At 39.4% G+C, this 20,626-nt stretch overlaps 1 long non-coding RNA gene across 1 annotated transcript; it reads left to right on the top strand.

The window, feature by feature from the left end:
* The first annotated feature begins 7,246 nt into the window (after positions 1 to 7,246).
* Positions 7,247 to 19,271, top strand: LOC107085239. Its single transcript, XR_001481256.1, has 4 exons — positions 7,247 to 7,434; positions 11,369 to 11,650; positions 16,128 to 16,382; positions 19,239 to 19,271. It is a non-coding gene; the product is annotated as an uncharacterized LOC107085239 (long non-coding RNA).
* The last annotated feature ends 1,355 nt before the right edge of the window (positions 19,272 to 20,626 follow it).

Raw genomic sequence — 20,626 nt, 5'->3', positions numbered from 1 at the left:
TACAACAGGTAGATAGACTGATTTCTGCTGATAGAAACATCCATCAAAGGACAAAGTAAAACAATTTGCAGGTCAGAAGACTGAACTTTATGTAGAAAATATAACTATAGAGAACAAACAAGGTCTTTCATTTTGTGTTTTTAGGATCGCCGAGAGAACCAAAAAAGAAAAACACAAGAACTGTGTCTGAGAAAGCTTTTTTTTTTCTTAAAAAAACTTTGTGTTAAAATTAATTATTGTTCTTTTTATTTACTAAGAAAGAAAGAAAGAAAGAAAGAAAGAAAGAAAGAAAGAAAGAAAGAAAGAAAAGGAATCTCTAACAATCAATTCCTTCACACTTGTCTTATCACGCAGCTTCACTGCGCATGTCCGCGTTGCAGCGGAGTAATTAATTTCTAATTAAAATTCATCTCCACATCATCATGGCTGAAAAAAAAAAAATAAAAAATCTCCATGCAAATAATCCCAGACCTTGAACTGCAACCTGCGACCTGCAGCAGATTCTGCTGAAGGTCGGTCCAAGTCAGCAGGAGCCTTCAAACTGCTAAATTTACCGTTTGTTAGACGCGCCACTGTTTGCTTTGAAGAATAAACAATGAGCCCCCCCCCTCTTTCAGCTTAAACTCAAAGGCTTCAGGGATGGTTTTGCTAAAAACAATGAGTAAAAAAAACCCAACATAAGATAATAAAAAATAAACAACATAATATTCCTGGTTTAAATAGCGCAAAAGTATTTTAAGATATTCCAGGTCAGAATCATCCAAATTATTGGATCAATTAATTTAGAGGGAAAACATGGAGGAAAATCTTCGCATCAACAGTTTATAAAGAAAAGTGTGAAATATTGCTGTCCGTGAATAAAGAGAATGAGGAATCCCCGGAAGAGCTCTCACTGTTTAAACCGACAGCTTACAAATGATGTGGATGTGACTGTGAAAAGGCGAATAAATGGCTTTTTAACCTCCAGAGGATCCGGGTCTCCATTGCGCACAGAGGATGAGTCAGAATCAAGCGGTGCCAAAAGGTTAAACCAATACCAAAAAACGATGCGTCATGAGGGGAATAAACAGTGGACATAAAATGACAGAGACATTTTAAAGACATTAATATCCTTCCTATTATTGTTACTGTTGTTTATGCAATTATAATAATGATTACAGCGCGCATTAAAGAGATTTTTGCTGAAAATATTGCATTTATTTTCAATAAATAACCCACAGAAAATGTTTAATCATGTCTGCAAACACTTGTATGCGTCCATGTAACATGACCAATTTAAAATGACGGTAAAGTCATCTTGAAGCGTTTAAATCATGTCTGCGGATGCAAATAGAATAAGACTTTTAGGCGAATAAAAGCCTCCTCAGGCCTTCTCTGCCCGTGAAGAGTCAGTCCTCTGCAGGGTGAACATGTGAGCAGATTAAAGATATGGGGGGAATGAAATCCCAGCTCGTTTCCCTCGAGTGCAGCCACGAATTTCTCACTCATTTGCATTTATGCAAATGACTTTCTAATTGCAGGCGTAATGACTGTGGCGTGGGAGATTTCTCTACCCGCCATGTTTTTTTTGTTTCAGGATGCAGGATGCATCTTTTTGTCTCTTCATTTCATCAAAAACATTAAAAAAAACAATAGAGGATGTTTCTTTTATCCTAAACTGCTCACCGACAGGAATCCAGAGAGGAGGAAACTGAAAGAGTTATTTTATTTGTTTTCACCAGGCCGCGTTTTTACGCATGACGAGTGGCACTATTATTCAGATATTTTGATTTTTCTTTTTTAAATTATTTTTTTTTTCTTCTGCTGGCTGCATTTTTAACCCTGAAAGGAACTTGGATAAGAAGCCAACTTGGAGGTGAGTTTGATGATGTGCCGCTGCATGATGCCTGTCAGTCTGCAGCTTCTCTCTGCTGCAGGACCGATGCAAAATGGCAGAACATCACCGAGGCAGCATGTCTGAAGATTTCAGCTTTTCACCCAAATTCAAATATATATATATATATTTTTTTTTATTCAAGAAAAAAAACTGTATCAAATGCAAGAAAATAAACTGAGAAGGAAAACAGTCAAGATTTATTTCCTCTTATTGGAATAAATGTTTTTAAATCTAACCATAATATTCTATAAATATAACTTGTTGCTGTTCTGTTTTAACTTTTTCCTATTCTTTTAATTTAAATGTACAGCATTGCTTATTAAGCTGCATAGAAGGATGCTAGTATGTGTCTGTACCAGTGTCTGGGTGTGCTGTGGTGGTGGGGGCTGTCTGGTTTGGCACAAGGAGGTTGTTTGGCCCCCACAGAGCTCCAACAATATGGGCAGATTTGGTTGGACAAAAGATCCGGAGCTTTGAGTTGCTGAGCACGTCTCTGGCACAGGGGCACCCATGTACTGGGGATGCTGGGATGTTCGACTGGGAGATGCTGAAGCAGAGCTGCAACAGTTTAAACGTGGAACGTGTACAACAGGTAGCAGAAGGTTCAAATGAAGGTTCTGACTCATGATAGTGAGAATGGATTCATGGTGATACATGGAACCTGAAAAGTCAAATCGGAGCATATGTTTGAAGATAAAACATGGTGGGTTTCCAAGATGATGTCATGCTTCTTTGTTTGAGCCTCTGAGATGTTTACCTCAATTGTTTGGCTGATTCTGTGGAAGGATTTCTTTAAAGTGCCTCAATTTCTGCTTGTATTTATTTAGGGAATGCATTAAAAAAGAAAGCCATTATAATATAATTTTATCAGACACAATTTTTTATTTAGAATTTTTTTCTTATTCCAAGAGTTCAGACATATAGATTACACTAAGCTAGTTTGTATTCTCATGCATCACCTGCAGAACCTTGGAGAAGATTTCAATGTTTTTTGATGCAACTTAAGCTACAATTTGAAAATCCTGCTGCAGAGGGAGAAGCGTTCATTGATAAAGCTAATTCATCAGAAGTGGGCAAGCAAACATGTGAACAAAGGCAACCCCATGATCAGTTCTGACCAAGCTGAAGGGTACTGCTTCAGAAGACAAAAAAGGCTTTAGATTGAATGTTTTAAGATGAATCATTTTTGAGATTTAAAAAAATCTGATGATGGCAACCAAAAAAACATGGAGGAAACAAAGCCTCATGTTTTCGGCTGCAGTGTTGAGGGTTGAAATGTCGGCCTGTTTGTATTTATCCACAGCAATTAGAAAAGGAATGACCTAGATACTGATCTGGGATGTTTTACAGTAAAACCTTAAATATTTGTATTTATTTTGTGATTACTCATCAAAATAACACACTAAACCTACAAAATATTACATGGAAATTGGAATACATCTGCAGGAAAATATAATTATATGAATTTAGCTTACAATCAAACAAACACATAAGCCTAACATGTAAACAAAGCTGTCGTCTTTCCCAATTTAGAAAGATTTCTGCCTTTTTTATTGCCGTCGTTTCATTCCCACCTCCACTTTTCGGTTTGTTTTTCCTCCTTCTGCTCTACGTCCTTTAAATGTCAGTCAGCAGCAGAGCTGGCTCGCTAAGCAGGTTTTTAGGTTTGCTGTAGACCGTGTGGGTTGGAAACGTATCCGTCTGTTTGTTCTATGCACAAAATCAGAGCTCCAAATATCAGCAAAACAAACACTTGTAGAAAAAGAAACAAAAATGGATGCAAAACATTGGATATAAAAAAGGATAGGTTCAAATTCTATTGCCAAAACTCTTGTACTTGGATTATATATACATAAATATATGTGTGTGTGGAGTATAGCATATTTTATGTGCCATTGCATAGTAACATATTGACCCTATAGAATTATCTTTCAGATGAAAGCAGCCTTTGCTGTGTTACACATTCCTTCATATTAGACAGCGTCACTCATGTAAATACTGTTGGTTTTGCAGCTTGCTGAGAGTAAAGCATTCATATTTTTTACCAGGTCCATCTTGATTGTTTGTTCAGCGTTGTGCTGCCAGAAATGCTGTCATAGAAGTGCTCTGCAGTTGCAACAAATCTGCTAAATATATTCTTAGCGATTTATTAGGAAGCAGAGTGGTTCTTAACAGAAAGCATTTCAACACACATCCTGATCCAAGAAAGCTCTTCCTCTGTGTTATTTAGATTTTTACTTTAACTAAAGTATTGATGCAAGTTTACTATTTTACCTGTAATAAATCTAATAGAAATTAGACTTTTTTCCCCCCCTTTTCAATTACATTTGCACATCTAGACTGTTTAAAATATCCTAATATTTTGTTATTCAAATATGCATATGAACAGTTTTTTGTCTAAATATGTTTTGCGTAACGTTGAAATTTCTGAAATTTCGGTAAGTGCAAAATAATAAAATATGCAATTTATTTTGTTGTTTTTGTATTAAAATGCCAGTGAATTTCAAGCCAGAACTTGTAATGTTTTTGTGTCTCTGTAGAGATAAAAGAGACAAAAAACCCCAGAAGAATAATCTGACCAATACAGGAACTTAAAAGGCCTATTTTTTTTTTTTTTTTTTGGTAACTATGACCTTCTATGCTAAAAAACAAATTAGATTCTGCTCACATAACATGTAGTGTGTAAGTTTAATATGCTGCTTCTTATAATGATTGAGTGTGAATGTTAAACAGAGGCAGCCTGAGATTATGTGGGGCCCTGAGAGGAAATTGGTTCGGACCCCCAAACAAAGCTCACACTTTCTATTAAAAAGATAACAGTGAAATTAAATTGGGTAACATTTTATGTTTTGGACTTATTGATTTGTTAAAACAGTTCTGTCAAGAGTATAAATGTGGGGTTGTAAAGGTTTACATTTGTTGTTTTTTTTGTTGTTGTTTCATTTTAGATTTTGGGCTAGGACAACTAATCTGGATAATCGTGAATAATCAATCAATGAAATAACTTGCAGCTAATTTGGTAACCATATAATGATAACCTAGTGTAATGGTACACAGACTCTAAAAAAAACCCCGCAAAAAAAAGCCTTTTCCATTTAAGATTTAAAAAAAAAAAATCTTAATGTGGGCATTCACACATATAAAAAATAAATGTGTAATAAAGTTTTTGGGTAATCCACTGAAAATATCTCTATTTAAGCTAATGGTTTTTATTGAGAAAATAATAGATAGATTATTCAATTACTAAAACATTTGATAGCTGCCACCTTATTTAGATTTAATATGCAGAGCAATTTCAGCAAAGACACAAAAGGCAAACAAGATGAAACTAGAAGCATTTACTCTCAATTTAAACTCTATCATTCTTTGTGTATTTATTCACTAACAACATTCAGTAATTTATGGAGCGATTTTATTTTTCAACAACAATATTTTTAATTTTCTATTCCTAAAACCTTTGGTATTTTAATTTTTTTTCATTTCTAGTAAAGTCATTGAGAAATTAAAAGTTTTGATGGTGGTCAAGTGGTCTTGGGTGCCCCCTTTTGGCCTGGAGGTCAAACAGCTCTGTTCTGCTTAGCATTGGGCTGAGTCTTATGTCAAAGATAATTTTTTTTTTAATTTACTAAATTGAAAAATATGATGTCAGATTATTCAAGCATTTGATTCTTTTTCAATTCAATTCAGTTTACTTCTATAAATCACAACACTTTCCAGTTCACCAGATCAAAATTGATTCAAAGTTTTCTATCTAAGGAAAACCAGTTGATTGCATCAAGTCATTGACTCGATGCAATCCTTTTATCTTATAAATATTTATATTTTATGTTGAAAAAATACCAAAGAAGTTTAAAGTTAATATTATGCTCTTTATGCTTAACTCTGCAGACTAGAACTCAGAAATAGACTTAAAAGTTGGCATTTAGGGCAGCTTCCATTTTGCAATATAAAGCTGTTAACCCTGTACTTTAAATCAGTTAACATCCAATAAATCTTTTTTGTAGAAACCCAGAAGAAGAGCATTAGAGATACGGGCCTTTGCAGAGTTAACAGCATGGAAGAGAGGGGGGGTGGGTGCCATGCCCTGCAGGAATGGCCTGATGGGTGCTAATGAACTTGGGATGTGCCACCACAATAGGGAGCGGCCCCTGGTGCACCTCCGTGCCCGGGTTCCCATGCAGCCCGTGGAAGAGGGTTGATGACGGGAGGAGAAATGATGAGGAGCGAGGAGGGGAGGGGTCGCCTGGATGGTGCACAGCCCATTGTGCCCCCCTCCTTAGCCCATTAGCCAGCATCTACCCCGCTTTCCCAAGGGGAGCTCAGGAGCTGCCCGCCCGCTCCAGCTCTGTAACCAGGCAGGGGCGAGAGGTGGGGAGCGCAGAAACAGTAGCCGTATTTAGAGTTTGATCTCCAGGAAAGCGTCCAAAATTTGAAGAGAAAGAAAAGTGGAGAAAAAGGGACCCCCCCCCCCCATAACAAACCCAAGGCTGACAAAGTTGTCTCTTTGGCAGTCGCGCCTCCTATTGAAGCAGTAATTTATTCAAAGGAGATTTTTATACCCGCGATCTGATTATTATGATAATCAAGTGACCCAGACCCCCTTTCTTGGCTCTTGTCTGCGGACCCCGGGCCCGGCGGTGACAGTAAAAGCTGATTTGCACGGTCTTCACCCCCTTGGTCACATTCCTGGACTCCTACGTATTAAAGACGCGGACAAAAAGGACGCTGGATGTGCGCACTTATCCAGGCGCAGGAAGCCGCAGGCCGGAGCGTCTGACGGGGGGGCTTTGTGTCAAACAAATACTGGTAACCATACAAGATTACACGAAAGTTTTTTATAATCCCACATGGTCCAAAACAAGGCTCTAAATCACAGGCTGGATGGGCTGAGAAGAAGTCCCAAATAGGCTCACAATAAGGCGGCAGGGATGGTCAACTGGGCGGCTTAATGCGGAATTATGGGAATTAATTAATATTCAAGCCCTGATATTTAAACTTTTATATTTAAAAATCTTAATAATTCACGATTATCTTGTTTTATTCTGCAAAGCGGCTCCAAATGAGAAAAAAGGCTATTTTAATTTAACAATTAGTCTAAATGATTCTTTTTACTTTAGATGCTTATTCACGCTTGCATTCATTTTTTTCAGAGGGTGGAGACAAGAAAAAAAAAATGCATGGTGTCATAAAGGGGAGGGCCCTCCGTCTGTGCTGCTATATGTTTTTAGAGCTGGAATCTTTAAAGTGCATAACGCATCTGACGATCTGAGGAATGGCGATTGCGCGGCGCGCTGCGAACATGGAGAGGGGGCGGGAGGGAGGGGAGTTCAAGGCGAGATCCACCTCCGACATGAAATAATAGGGACGACAATAAAACAGGGGGGAAAACCCGTTGGAGAGAAGCTGAATGGATGGAGCCGGAGAGACGTCACTGGCAGCCGCAGCCATGAAGACCGTGCGGTCCAGCCTCCGGAGAATCACTTCGCCTCCATCCTCCGAGACGCTCGCCGCTCGATCTGGGAGAGGAGCGCATCCCGCGACGATCCGCGATCAGCGACGTGAGTATGATTTAAAATCCCTGATTTCTAAAAGGTGGAAAGATCTGCAGGATATCCGTTAAAATGAAGGAGTAGAGCGCGTTTGCATCAGCGCAGCGTTTTACGTGGCCATGGTCCTCCTCACAGCATGCATCTCCACACTGGATGTAACATCAGACGAATATAAGCGCAGATCACCGGATTTAAATACATCTGTTTTGTTTTCTTTCATCTCCTAAACTCTGATGGATGAAATTTAAGAAGTGATGATTAATAGGATCAGAGAGCCGCAGCCAGTTGCAAGTTGGCAACATATTGCTTTGTCCATATGATGCTCTATATTCAAGGTTTGGGGTTTAGGACACAAATTCATAATTTAATAGCAAATGAAATGTGGCACATGAGCTCTAAAAAGTCAGCTTAGCGCACAGAAATGCCCCAAGGGTTAGGAGAAAAGGATGACATATAATAACTTCTAATTGGAACTAGTGTTGTTTTCTGCTTTTTATTGTAACTTATTTTCTTTCCACAGCCTTTTGCACAAAAAAATTCTGCGCCAACATGCAGTTGCAGCTGTGATTTGGTTTATCAGACATTTAAAAGCTTAACAGGGTCACTTCAGTAAAAAATAAAAAAGCTTTTCCAATCAAATTGAACCCAAATAAACGCAGCAGACTTTTAAATATTTCGCAAAAAGGTCAACAATATGGTATCTTTCTTTTTACACCAAGCCCTGCGTGGACACTGTGCGTCCATGTGGCACAGATGTGAGGATTTATCAGCAGAAAGACCTGCAGTGCATGCGTAATAAGACAAAGTGGCGGCGTTCATGTTCATAGTTGGTGGATAAAGAACTCACAAGGCCAAATATTCAGAGGACACGTGTGCTCCGAGGACAGGCCTGTGCTGAGGACACGTGTGCGCGCCAGGTCTCTGAACCCTGAACGCATATTCAAAGAATCAGAAGGAAACGTTTTCAGCATAGCCGCAATTATAAATGCACAGGAGAGAAGATAAACCTGACAGCAAAACGAGGCAGTTAATAAAAATACTAAAATCCAAATTTATTTTGATAATAAAGTGAAGATTTTAGAAGAAGCACATGCACTGTTAAAAATATCATCATACACACAAACAAAATTTCGCCGGATGTAAGAAATCTGGTGTTGCACCTCCTACTGTGCACCATAGAGAACCCCACGGCAGCGTCTTTAATGAGCTGCATTAATAAACGAGTAGTGGTTTGTTTTAAAGGTCCAGCTTTGAGATTTTAGACCAAACGACATAATATAACAGTATCTGCAAAAAAATAAATAAAAAATAAATAAATATTTTTTTATAAGCTAAGCTTTTTGGTCCAAAGCCATTCTGCAGCTTACATGTTTCATAATAATCAGATTATCATTTTACCTTCATCACCTACATTCTGCTAATTAAAAGGAGGAAATAAGGAGGAAATAATGGCCATGGTGTGTAATTTTAGATATAGTAAGTTTATCATAAGCTTCAGTTTAAAATGAGTCAGTTTTACACTTATTAAAATGTTTTAAAGAGTTCAAATTTCTCAGGTAGAAATATAACCAATTATGCTTGATAAAGCAGAAATAAAAAAAGGCAGATAACTTATTTCTTTCCATCAAATGTATTTTATTTTATTTTAGACACACGGGTCACTTTCACACACTCCTAAAGTTTAGTGCATAGAAATTAAAAGTGTGCGTCAACAGTTTGTTTCCTTAACTCAGCCTCTATTCTGCCTTTATTTCTGTTTAACTATGGATGCATCTCGTGCATAAAATGATTTATAACGAGAGTAAAACCTTAACTGTAATTGCAGCACACACTCTGAGAATTTAGCTCTGCATAATTCAGAATAAATCGCTTGGCTTTAAGCAGATGATAACCAGAGAGGCTTCATAATAGGAACTCATTTCCCGCTAATCAGCTTCCCATTTTGTATGTTTGCATTTTCCCCAATTAGATGAGCTGAATTTGGTGATGTCACACGCGTCCTGGCCAATGGCAATGCTTGATGAGGTTTGTTTAAACGATAGAAAGCAGGAAGCTTTGCCTCCATTGATGCCTTCATTTAGTACATAAATAGCGTAATAATTAAATATTTTTTAGTTAGAATTATAAAATTTTTTAATTAGCACACTTTATTCCTCCATTTACAAAAATATTTTTGATTTTGCAAAAAAAAAAAATAATAATAATAATAAACCCATTAAATTGTATGAAATCCTTCAGAAATAGTGTTTATATATGTACGGGATGGGGATTCAAAACTAATAAAATTAAATTTAAAATTTCACAAAATTTCTTCACATATTAAATATAGTTTTAAACTGCTAAAAATAATATAATTATCAAAACAAAAAAATGATGGTAATTTGGGTAGAAGATTTTAAATAATCTATAAATATTGTAACATTTTGAAATTTTAATTGTGCTTCTTGGAAACCTTAAATCATTGCAAAATCTGTGAAGGTTTTTTGCAGTAAATTTGTGAGTGCAACATGATTGGATGTACTGTATTTCTGAACGACATACGTGTGGCTCAGTGTGGCTGTCTAATTCTGTGTAATTATGTGCTAAAAAATGTGAAAGTGCTCATCGTGTGTGCACGTCTGTAAATGTGTGTGTGTCATCAAGCTGCATTCAGTGACGTAAGACATAATTTTACTTGTACAAACACCTTGCTCTCTCCTTTTGCATGGAAATAAAGCACCTAAAAAGAAAATAAGTCTCACCAAAAGGCAAGAAATAAAACATTGTTAAAAAAGGCCATGTGCATTTAGACAGCAGCAGAACAAAAGCTGTGTTTGGAAAACTGCAGAAAAATGGAATGGGCATGTAGGCATGTGTGATAATTACTCCTATTGACAGCCAGGTTCTAAATCTTGGGGTTTGTTTAATTGTTGGAAAGAATCATTTGTGCCTCACGCTCCTCTCTCTTCTATATGTCCATCTCTTTCTCCTCTCATGTAGACAGAGAGCTCTAGTTGGAGGTGCCGTTTTGTGGGGAGGAGCCTGCAACGGCAGAGATCCGGGCACACAGAGCAGCTTTAATTAGATGGGGCCTCGTGCCATGTGCCATCACGGCATGTGTGAAAATGAATGTGTGCCTGTGTGTTTTGCAGCTTTGTCTAGATGTGCTGATTTTTTTAGCATGTAAAAAATGTTTAGCATTTACGTTCAAAAGAACCTTTCTCTATTAATGTTTGCTTTCTAAATACAAAGCAAACAGCATGTTTCTCTATTCTACATGAGCTGTTGTGATGGCGCCCATGCACCTTAAGCCTTAACGTCCTCCCCTAGGCACCATCCTCGTGCATTGGCCAACTGGTAGTTTGGCATCAGATAATGTAAATGAAGACAAACCAGTTTCTTTTGTAGTAAAACAGCCAGGATCTTCTTTTAATTTAAAAATGCATTTCAGTCATTGCGGGGGGCGGCGTTTGAAGCCATCACTCTCCCATAGAGCCACTCAGTGGGCACTGCAGATTGACTGTAGGGATGGGCGCCAGACTGGAGAAAGGAAAAGTTGCTCCATTGCCAAAATGAACTGGTTCAACAACTGGTGCAACTGTTTTTGAATTGGTGCTCTTGCTGATTGTTTGATGTAAAGCCTTTTTGATTGACCCAAAAGCCAATCAAAGGGTTCGGGGGACAAAAGGAGGTTCCCAATTGGTTGGGATGGTTTAAGGCGGGATAGAGAGAACATGGTGACATCATAAAACGAGAGGTCAGAACATTAAAAAGAGGCTGACGACCAAAAGATAGTTAGAAGACTTCAAGGCAGCAGACTAACAGTTCTGTTTTATATAGTTATAAATTGTTGATGTCTGGAATAATTTTTACTTACGTTTAAGTCAGTTTGTTATTATAGAAATAATCTTTTTAAGAATTATTATTTTTTTTATTTACTAACAGTCTTCCTGTCTGTCTTTAGGTCAGAAATTGGCCGATGTTTCTTGGCCTGGGGTTTAAGAGGATGGGTAGCCTTAGGGGTTGATTGTTATCTTTGGTTATCTAGCTGTATGAGTGATGTACATTCTTCATAAAGCTAGATAACCGAAAGTAACAAGAATCCCATTACACTCCTGGAAAGGCATCAAGACCCAAAGTGACTCCGCTCTGCGAAAACAAAAAAAGATAAACAAGAAGAAACGTAACTTGATGAAAAAAAGGACATTTTTTTTCTTAAAGGAGGTGAATCGTTCATCAAATAAAGGTAAGAATCAAGAAGTTCTTTTGTTCTACATTGAAGCGATGATATTATTTTGTCTAATGATGGATTTATTGTTACATTTTTCATGAGTTTTGCCTTCGTAAACTAAAATAAGCAAAATATTGCATGTTATAGTCTTTACTTTTCTCTGTTTGCAGTGATTTACACAAGTAAGGTTGGTACAACAGAATCACTTGTAATCTAATAAGACCCATGATCCTTGTGTGCTGGGCTGTATGCAGGGGCTTAGCCTCGGTATCACATGGCTTTTGAGTAAAAGACCAACAAAGATTTACCAAAGCCAGAACACTCCAAAAATCACCTGTTTCTTTTTCCTTTCCTTTTTTTTTTAGTCTGTTCATTTGGCCCCATGGACTTTCAACTTTATTGTTTTCTTCTTTGGTATAAAGTGACCCTTTAAAATTGTTACCCTTTAATATCTTTGGAGCTACATATGGTGCTATGAATTATACATATGGTCCAACATGGATGTGATTGTGTGACTTAAGAATGCTCCCTCCGAGGTAATCTGGCATCTCAACGAAGAACGACAAGAATTTGTTTGAAGCCCGATTTGTTAAGTTATCCGTTGTCGATTTTTTTCCCCCTCTTTCACAGTTTTGCTTGAAAAGATATTTGAGTTAGGGTCCTGACTGTTTGATTGGATGTGACAGTTGGCTCATTTTTGAAAGGACGTCTATTCCATAAGGTGCTACCATGTGGAAAAGCTTGATAGGATGCCAGTGTGAATGTGTGTGTGTAAAACTCACAAGGGGAGTGGTCCAGGGTCAATCAAGCAGAGAGAACCCCCAGTGACGAAATCCACGAGTGAGTGAAGGAGAACAATCTCAGCCTGAAGTTTCTTCGCTTGGGCTCGTGGGGAGGAGTAATTGGTCAATCAGATCCTCGACCTCAAGGCTTCTGATGGCTGATTGAAGGTGTGATTTCTGTTCTGCCCGTCAAAGCCAAAGGGTCATGCCTGCTGAAAAAGGTTGCTAAGAGCCATTTTCAAGGTCTCTGTGCTGGTTTTCTAAGTGAACTCAAACGATAAAAACATTTAACTTGGGGCTTTGCTGTTACAACATGTCAAAGCTGAAATCTTCCAATGGGTTTGGATACAGTCAGCTTGCTATGGTATAAGTTAGGTTAAAAAAAAACAAATACTTCTGAGGCAGCCTTGCCTTGCAACGTCAATCACCTTGAACCCAAGAGTTATGTTTGCCGTCCTGCTGCATTGCAGGTGCTGAGAGTGACATTTGAGCTCTCTGCTCAGCTGCTTGGGTGGAGGAACAAGGTTCTGTAAAGAATGTGACAAACAGAAACAACACATTGTTGTACACAAAGGTTGTGCCTCGTTTTTTTTTTTTCTTGGTCGTACTTTTGAACATTTTTATTCGATTTCCTAGGATTTAATGGCTTTGTTCTACTAAATGAAAGTATAAGTACAGAAATGTAAAGATTTTACCTGGTTTCAAGCCCCAACTTGTGTACTTTTTATAATAGATTGATCACAAAATAGTTAAAAGCTACACTTAGTCTTTACAAAGTGGATTTATTTTCCTTTGCTTCCTCTTTGTGTCAGTCGGAGTGTTGGGCTTAATGGAGACTGAACTCTTGGACAGATTGTGGTTATGCCCTGAGCAGTGCTATGGGAGACACATGTCATGGTGCAAAAGCTTTGTTCTTGGCTTTGTGTGTGGCACAGTTATATCACTAACACTTCACACTGGGAACACAGAGAACAGACTATCTTTGCTTCTGCTTCTCTGAAAATTCTACAGAGAAGGGAGAGTTCCTAAAAAAAAACACCTTAGGGCATTCGCTTTCTCTTTTCTGTGTCCCTTGGCATTGTCTGCACCCTGCCAAATCAGAAGACGAAGCATAGAGAAATGATGGAGGGTGAAAAAAAAAAAAGTCAGTGAGCGGAAAAAGGAGGAGGGTGATGGGTTTGTCTTAGCCTTCATGCACTAGGCAAGCAGATTTAGACTCTAAGTGTCAAATAGAAAAACAGCCATTGTGATCTGGTCCCGCTCACCCCCATGCCACTAGACTTTACAGTCAATAGAGCTAGTCCACTTGTCACCAGGGACAATGCACCCCTTTTCCTCCTTTTCAGCCCTGCCGGGTCCGAGCAGCCAGACAGTTTTCTGAATACAACCCAGTGATTCTTGCCCCCTTTTCTCTGCCTCCCTTTCTCTTGATGGAACACACCAACAGAGCTTTGAAAATGGCTTCACTGTTGGGCCAGAGGGCAAAGCCAGACCTTGTTGTTTTCCTCAACATTGGCAGTCCCTCCACCCCTCTATGCTCACACAGAATTGAATGTATCTTAGGCAGTTGCAAAGTCAAAGGGCCTCAGCAGACAAAGGAGATTAAGTTTGGCAACTTGGCAGTAACAGGTGTACTTTCACTGTGCTTGGACCACACGGGGGGGATTGCTGTTGTCTGACCCGTTGCTCTGTTGGCCTACCCATTTGGACACAGATAAAGACATATTTCTTCACAGTGTTTTCACATCTGATTAAGAATCCAGAACGTCTTGAGTAAGGAGTAACAGCATAATGCTCTTTTATGGTAACTACCCGCATAGTCGAGCCTCGGTATGCTACTACATACAGCCCAGTTTTGCAGTATATCTAATGGTATTTGCAAACTAATGGTGGAATTGATGCAACTACAATTCCACCATTTTAGGAACTGGACTACCTTTATGAGAGAGCCAGTGAAGCCCTTCCTGTCAACACTTTCAGTATATTCAATGAAAATAAATCAAGGCATTCAACAACACTACAAATACACTTTCAGAGCCAGAGCAAAACAGTGCCGGCGTTTGTTTGTTTCAGTCATTAATAAAGCTTTTACTGAGAACCTCAGTCCTCTGTAAAGCCCATTCTGCTGAAATGACTTGGCAAAGCATCCGATAGAGGGTCTGTTCAGACTGGAGCTGCTCTGGTTACCATTGTCTAGCTCTCTCGCGCACACCTACGTGGCCAGAGTAAGCACACAATTTCATTGTTGTGTGAGCTGTTAATATCACCGGCTTTACAATAGAGCCCATTCGCCGTATTTGCATAAGGCACTTTTCCAACAAGGACCCAGAGAGGGCTTGAAAGCTGGCCCACTCCAGTGCCAGTGGCAAAAAAATGTCAAGTGCCAATTAGGAGAGGTTTGCCATCATTCACCAGTACCCCACCCCTGTAGTCCTTTCCCTTCCAGCTTACCAACCTCAACTCTCTCACACTCTAAGTCGCCCCTGTTTCACCACCTCATTCTAGTTTCAGATGTAGCTCTCCTCCTGTGACACCAAAAGAAAAGAGCTTGCTCCCTCTTCCGTTTGCTAATGGAAGAGTCTTTCTACTGGTCTTAGATTATTAGGGAAATGGGTTTCCCTTTTCTAGTTAGTAGGCTTTTTGTGTTGATTATGCTGTAAAATGGGGGTCCATGAACTTTAAAGCTAAACCTGTGAGGTATAGTATCCTCATGTGTGTGAAGTTTGACCCTAGAAAGCTGATTTAATTGTGCCAGCAGGACCTTTCGATTCTCAAGCTTGCATGTGCAGGTGTGGGTTATATAAGACTGTGGCAAAGACAGATGCTGATTCAAAACAATTAAAAATGAAACCCTTTCATCTGATAGCCACATGTGCTGTTATGGTGGTGCTAATAATGTTTAGATAGCTAATAGCTTGCTTTAAGCTTCTCATGCATATTATTTTGCAGCATGCAGACATAAATGCAGCACATCTTATTATAGGAAATGGTATTGCCAGACCATTAAAACTGAGAGTGCTGTCGTAGAGTTAGCTTAGAAGGCTACGTTAGCTTAACTTGATGCTGTTAGTGGTATTAAAGAGCAGTTTATAATTATACAAATGTTGATTATGTAGAAGTATTTCCAGCTGTGCTTGAGTTAGTTTGTCAATTGCATGTGTTGACGTTCATTTCGAATGTCATCTGTGCTCTTGAATTGCAGCGACAGTGTTTTCCGTGCGGGAAGACCTCCTTTGTAGTGGTGATGTTAAAGTATAAATGAAATAATAAAATATATCAGGCACAATTAAAGCTGCTTATTGTGTTGAGAAACAGTTGTTTTCCATTCAATGTTTACCTAATGCAAAGCCTCCTGACACTCCGATGGATATTTCTCTTGTCCTTTTTCCTCTTTCTTTCTTTCATTCAGTCTCTGTGTCGAGTTTTTTTTTTCTTTCCCACCCATGATTCTCAGATGGTTGGATCTGATTTGCATGCATTTGCATAATGAAAGTCATTTGCATGCTCAGGGGCAGACTGTACCATGAGAACAGACATGAAAAGGTGTGTGTGTGTGGGTGTGTGTGCTTGTGCAACTGTGTTTACATGCATGTGTGTGTATTTGCAACTTGGTGCGTATGCTTTTCTAAAACTGTCCATAATTGTTTTGATGGCTTAACTACATTGTTAACATTTACCTGTAACATGCTGTCTGCCTGTTCTCGTCGTAGGGTACCTTTCCACGTAGAGAAAAGATGGCAAGGGAAGACTGAAAACAGAAGAGGAGGAGGGGTTGCTGTTGATTGTGCCCTCCCTCTCTCATCGCCCTCTTCTGCATCGCCTCTTCCCACCTCCTCCTCTTCTCTTTCTCCTCCACTCCATCCTCAGCAGACTGCCCCTTTTTCCTGTACAGCGAAATGCAGCCCACGCCACCATCTTAGAGCAACGCTGGCATAAAATGGAAGTGGGAAGACCAGTCACTGCAGGTAACAAACCAAGCCCCCTGTGCCCGCTGTTGTGTGTTTTCTTGCCATCACCACCCCGACTCTTTATTCAATCATCTTCCGTCATCAAGTACCCCTGGGCTCGTTCGACACTACAAATTTTCACCGATATGTTCGTTAAGGATCCTCGTGAATCACTGATTCTAGGGTAGCGAGAGTGATCTTATCTGGGTGGAGCATGTTTGTATGTGTGCTATAGAACTATGTTCTCAATTCATCTCTCGGGAGGTTCGGGGATTGTCATGCCATCTTTAAGTCTAAACACTAACATGGTGTAAGATACCAATTTCGAAAGACAACATAACCGAGGGTGCAGTCCTTTTAGTGGAGCGGGTTAGGATTTGTAAAATATGTCTTAATTACTGGCCTAAATCATTAATTTGTAGCTGCTAACCTTGAGGGGAAGTTAACCTTTATTCTATCCACCTTAAATAAGTGCAGAAACGATCTGAATGAGGGCTTATGAAAGATGTGAATGTCAATGAGTAAAAATTTATGTTTAATAAAAACAAAGTTGGAAGATATTAGAGGATGAAAAAAAAAAAAGACCCCAGATTTTTGGCAGAACAGAAAACTTGAAAAACTCTTTAATGGAAAAAAGTAACCAGTACTTGAGTCCTATGATGGCTCAAACAAGTTGTACATTGTTTTCCATGCGCAGAATTTAATTTTTTTTGGTAATGCAACTCAACTTTAGATAAAGCTTATGAGCTGGACTCTTCTGAGTAATGTAGATATTTAACAATGTCCATCTTTGTCACGGTTGTGGAGAAACTTGCCTTTTTCTTTGTATCTATAATGTGGAGATCAGGTTAGGGATTATTGGTGCTAATCTCGCGTCAAAATGGCTACATCGCTTTGACAGTAAGAGTGGGACTGAATCAAGCTGAAGAGGAAAAGACAGCACCTACTAACACATTTTGCAAACTTCCTTGACTGAGTTTACTAAATGTTAGACCAAATATTTGATGAAAGCAACCCTCAAATGAGGTCATGCTAAGCTTTTTGGATTAGAATTTTTGACGAGGCAGCTTCTCTAGGGTTGCTTGGCTTTGCTGATAAGTTTGGTGGTAACTGTGTCAAACCGAGTGCACTAATCACTGCCTCCATAAACAGGTGGTAGATTGAGCAAAAGGGGCAGGGGCACTTCTCAATTTACTGTGTAAATTATGCAGAGCCCAAAACAATGCAAACAGTAGACAGTGGAGTGGCTGGCGTTGGCTAATGAGATGATGAGAAGCCTGGGAGGCCCGTGAGTTGATTGAGGAGAGGGGGTGGGCACAGCCAGCAGCTTGTGTCTGGATCCTTGTTGGTGTGTGTGTGTGTGTGAGAGGGTCTAGGGCAGCTTTGGCAGGGTGCAGACAGTATTCTGTCTGCATCAACCCCACCGTCAACCCCTCCTGCCCAGACTGAGTGCTATAGAAGGAGGGGAGGGTTTGCAGGCAGCTGGGGCACCCAACCCCCATTGCTTCAGCAATAGCACCAGCTTTGGGAAACTCTGTGTCAGGGGTCTCCCGAACACTGGCACGTAGAGGCCCCTGAAAAGTCTGGCTATAACACCACCCCCTCCCATCACCACCATCCTCTCCTTCCTCTTGTCTCCTCAAACATCACCACCCCTTCCATCCTAATGTGAGGCTGGGGGCCTGGGAAGGACTTCAAGTTCATGGCCAGACCTCCTATTGAGCTGACAGCCCGACTGTTTGCTCAATTCGGCTCCCTATTCAGAGTCATGCTGGAAGGGGGGCTGTAGAGAAAGGCAAGAGGATGCAGGGGGGTTGTTGCTAGATGGGACACCATGGCACTGTGATGGCTATTCATTCGGTAAGGGGAGACAAGCAAAGAGCAAGCGAGAGTGAAGAGGAATGGGGGGGTACGTAGATAAAAAGTGGGGAATCTAGGCGCAAAGTTTGCTTTGAAGGGTGTGTGCCTCTCTCACACCCTTTAAGACCCTTAATTACCCGCGCCTTCCACTTTTCTCCCCTCTTTCTCTGACTGCACCCCACTCCCCAATCCACAAACACTCATGAAGACACACAAAATAGCAATGACAATCATTCTCATCATCCTCTCTATCCCCTTGATTTCATTAGGCCACATGCTGAGGCTGTAAATTTACCATTAACAAGCTTATCCACTGTAGTCCTCTCAACAAAGCAAGACTGTGATGCCAATAACTTAAAGCGACACCAATACCCAAAACTGCCTTTTATTCCACCACTCTCCACTTTCAGCGCCTCCTCCCTCACCTCCGTTTTCTTCACCGCTGCGCTTCAAGCAGAACTGCAGCATTAAAAATGCCAGAGCTTGCATGACGCATGCTAATAGCTCAGGTGATGTTGATTAGCACTATTAGTGTTGATCTCTACCGATAATCTGAGCAACTATGTACGTTTCTTGATTCTAAACTTGGTCACCCTCTGTAATATTTTAAGTTGCTTGTCTGAGCTGCATGAAAATGAAACAAAAATGTGGATTTCATAGCTTTCTGAAGTCCGAGTCAGCCTAGCTTACGGTTTGTCACATGTTTCTTCTTTGTATTAGCAGCTTGCAGCGTACCAGGCTCCTGCTAAGGCCTTTTAACTTTAGTCTCAATCCTCTCAGCTGTTTTTTTTCTGAACCTCAGCCAGATCCAGGTCACACAATGAATAACCCAAAATAAGTGATTTTTTTTCCATGTTAAAAGAAAAGAAAAGTAATTTTTCAAATCTCAAAAATAGGAATTGATTGTAATGTATATAATAAACAATTGTTTTGACATTCACTATTGTTCATCTATGCTTTGACTACCTCAGATAAATCAAAGCTGCATCCTAATGTTACTTCTTCTCTTCACAGATAAACATTGGTGGTTGGGGGCTCCAAAATGAACAAAACACACAATGGGGAGACGGCTCGCTGCCGCACAGCTGCTGTAAACAAGGATGCTGCGTTCTCCAAACAACCTCACCGTTTGCCCGTCTGTGGCACATCGAGACCCACCTGGACTTTTTAGCTGCAAGAATATTATTGTGAACTGTGGCTTTTTGCAAAACAGAAAAAATATATAGAAATACAAATATATGTATATATAAATATATATATGTGTGTGTATAATTTAGTACATTTTATTTTTTTCATTCTCTGATTGAGTTTCATACTATTATCGTGTATAACACTGTAAATACAACAATTGAATAGAGCGGTATTATTTTTTTTTATAACATTTAGTCTCTCCCTGTTTAGGTTATTTTTAATTTGATTATAAGCCCTTGTTTATGTTCAGATTTCTATTTTGTTTTAGTTGCTAGGACTCAAAAGACACGTGAATGTGAGACCCACGACAGCAGTGAATAATACTGCACTGCGATTGGACAGCTCCGTGTGTCGGCTGACACAATGGCGAAGGAGAGAGCTGTCGTCTTTATACTCTATGCAACTGTTCTGTCTGTTTTGATTATGTTTATGGCAGAGCCTCTTTTATCTATGTTTTGAATTTTTCGTTTATGGGCTAACAAACTACCGACATCCTTTAATACACTGTTAAGCCAATTTTGCTTCCTCCAGAACCCACATTTGTGTTCGAAATATACAAGAAAAAAATAGAGAAATAGAGGAAGGCTATCCGTATGTGTCTTAAGTGATTGCTAATTATATTTATAGCCCCCCCCCCCACCGTTCCTTAAATCCGACTGTGAATAAATATGGACTCAAACATTCCTGATGGCAGTAGTGTGTTTGATCAGCAGGAATTAAAACAATGCTGCAGCATGCATGCTTCCTCTGAGACACATTAACTTGCCTCATAACAGTTACCTGCTCTGCTGTAACAATACATCTTTAGGTAAGACACGACAAATACATAGACTTCAAACACTGCCTTAATTTCCTCTTCACACACAAATGCACACACACCCCCACACACACAAACGCACAAAGCCCCCCGTGCAATAAGACAAGTACCATTATGGCTTAATTCATTTTACATTAATTTTAGGGAAGTGGATTTTTAATTTTTTTATTATTATGATTGATAATCTATGCAAATCTTTTAAAGTATTACTTTAAACAATCTATGCACTGCTTCTCTGCTCTTGCGTTTGATTCAAAGGAGACTATCTTGGCCTAATTTAGACAATGTATTCTTTTGATAATCATGCACATCCTGGTGCTCGAGACAATTACTTATCTGCCTGGATAAGCTTGAAATTATGTTTTTAATCTTTTGCAAAAAAGTCTTTCTTCCG

This window comes from Cyprinodon variegatus, unplaced genomic scaffold (genome assembly GCF_000732505.1).
Source record: "Cyprinodon variegatus isolate N-32 unplaced genomic scaffold, C_variegatus-1.0 Scaffold0, whole genome shotgun sequence".
NCBI lineage: Eukaryota > Metazoa > Chordata > Actinopteri > Cyprinodontiformes > Cyprinodontidae > Cyprinodon > Cyprinodon variegatus.
This window is presented reverse-complemented; position numbering and strand designations above follow the sequence as displayed.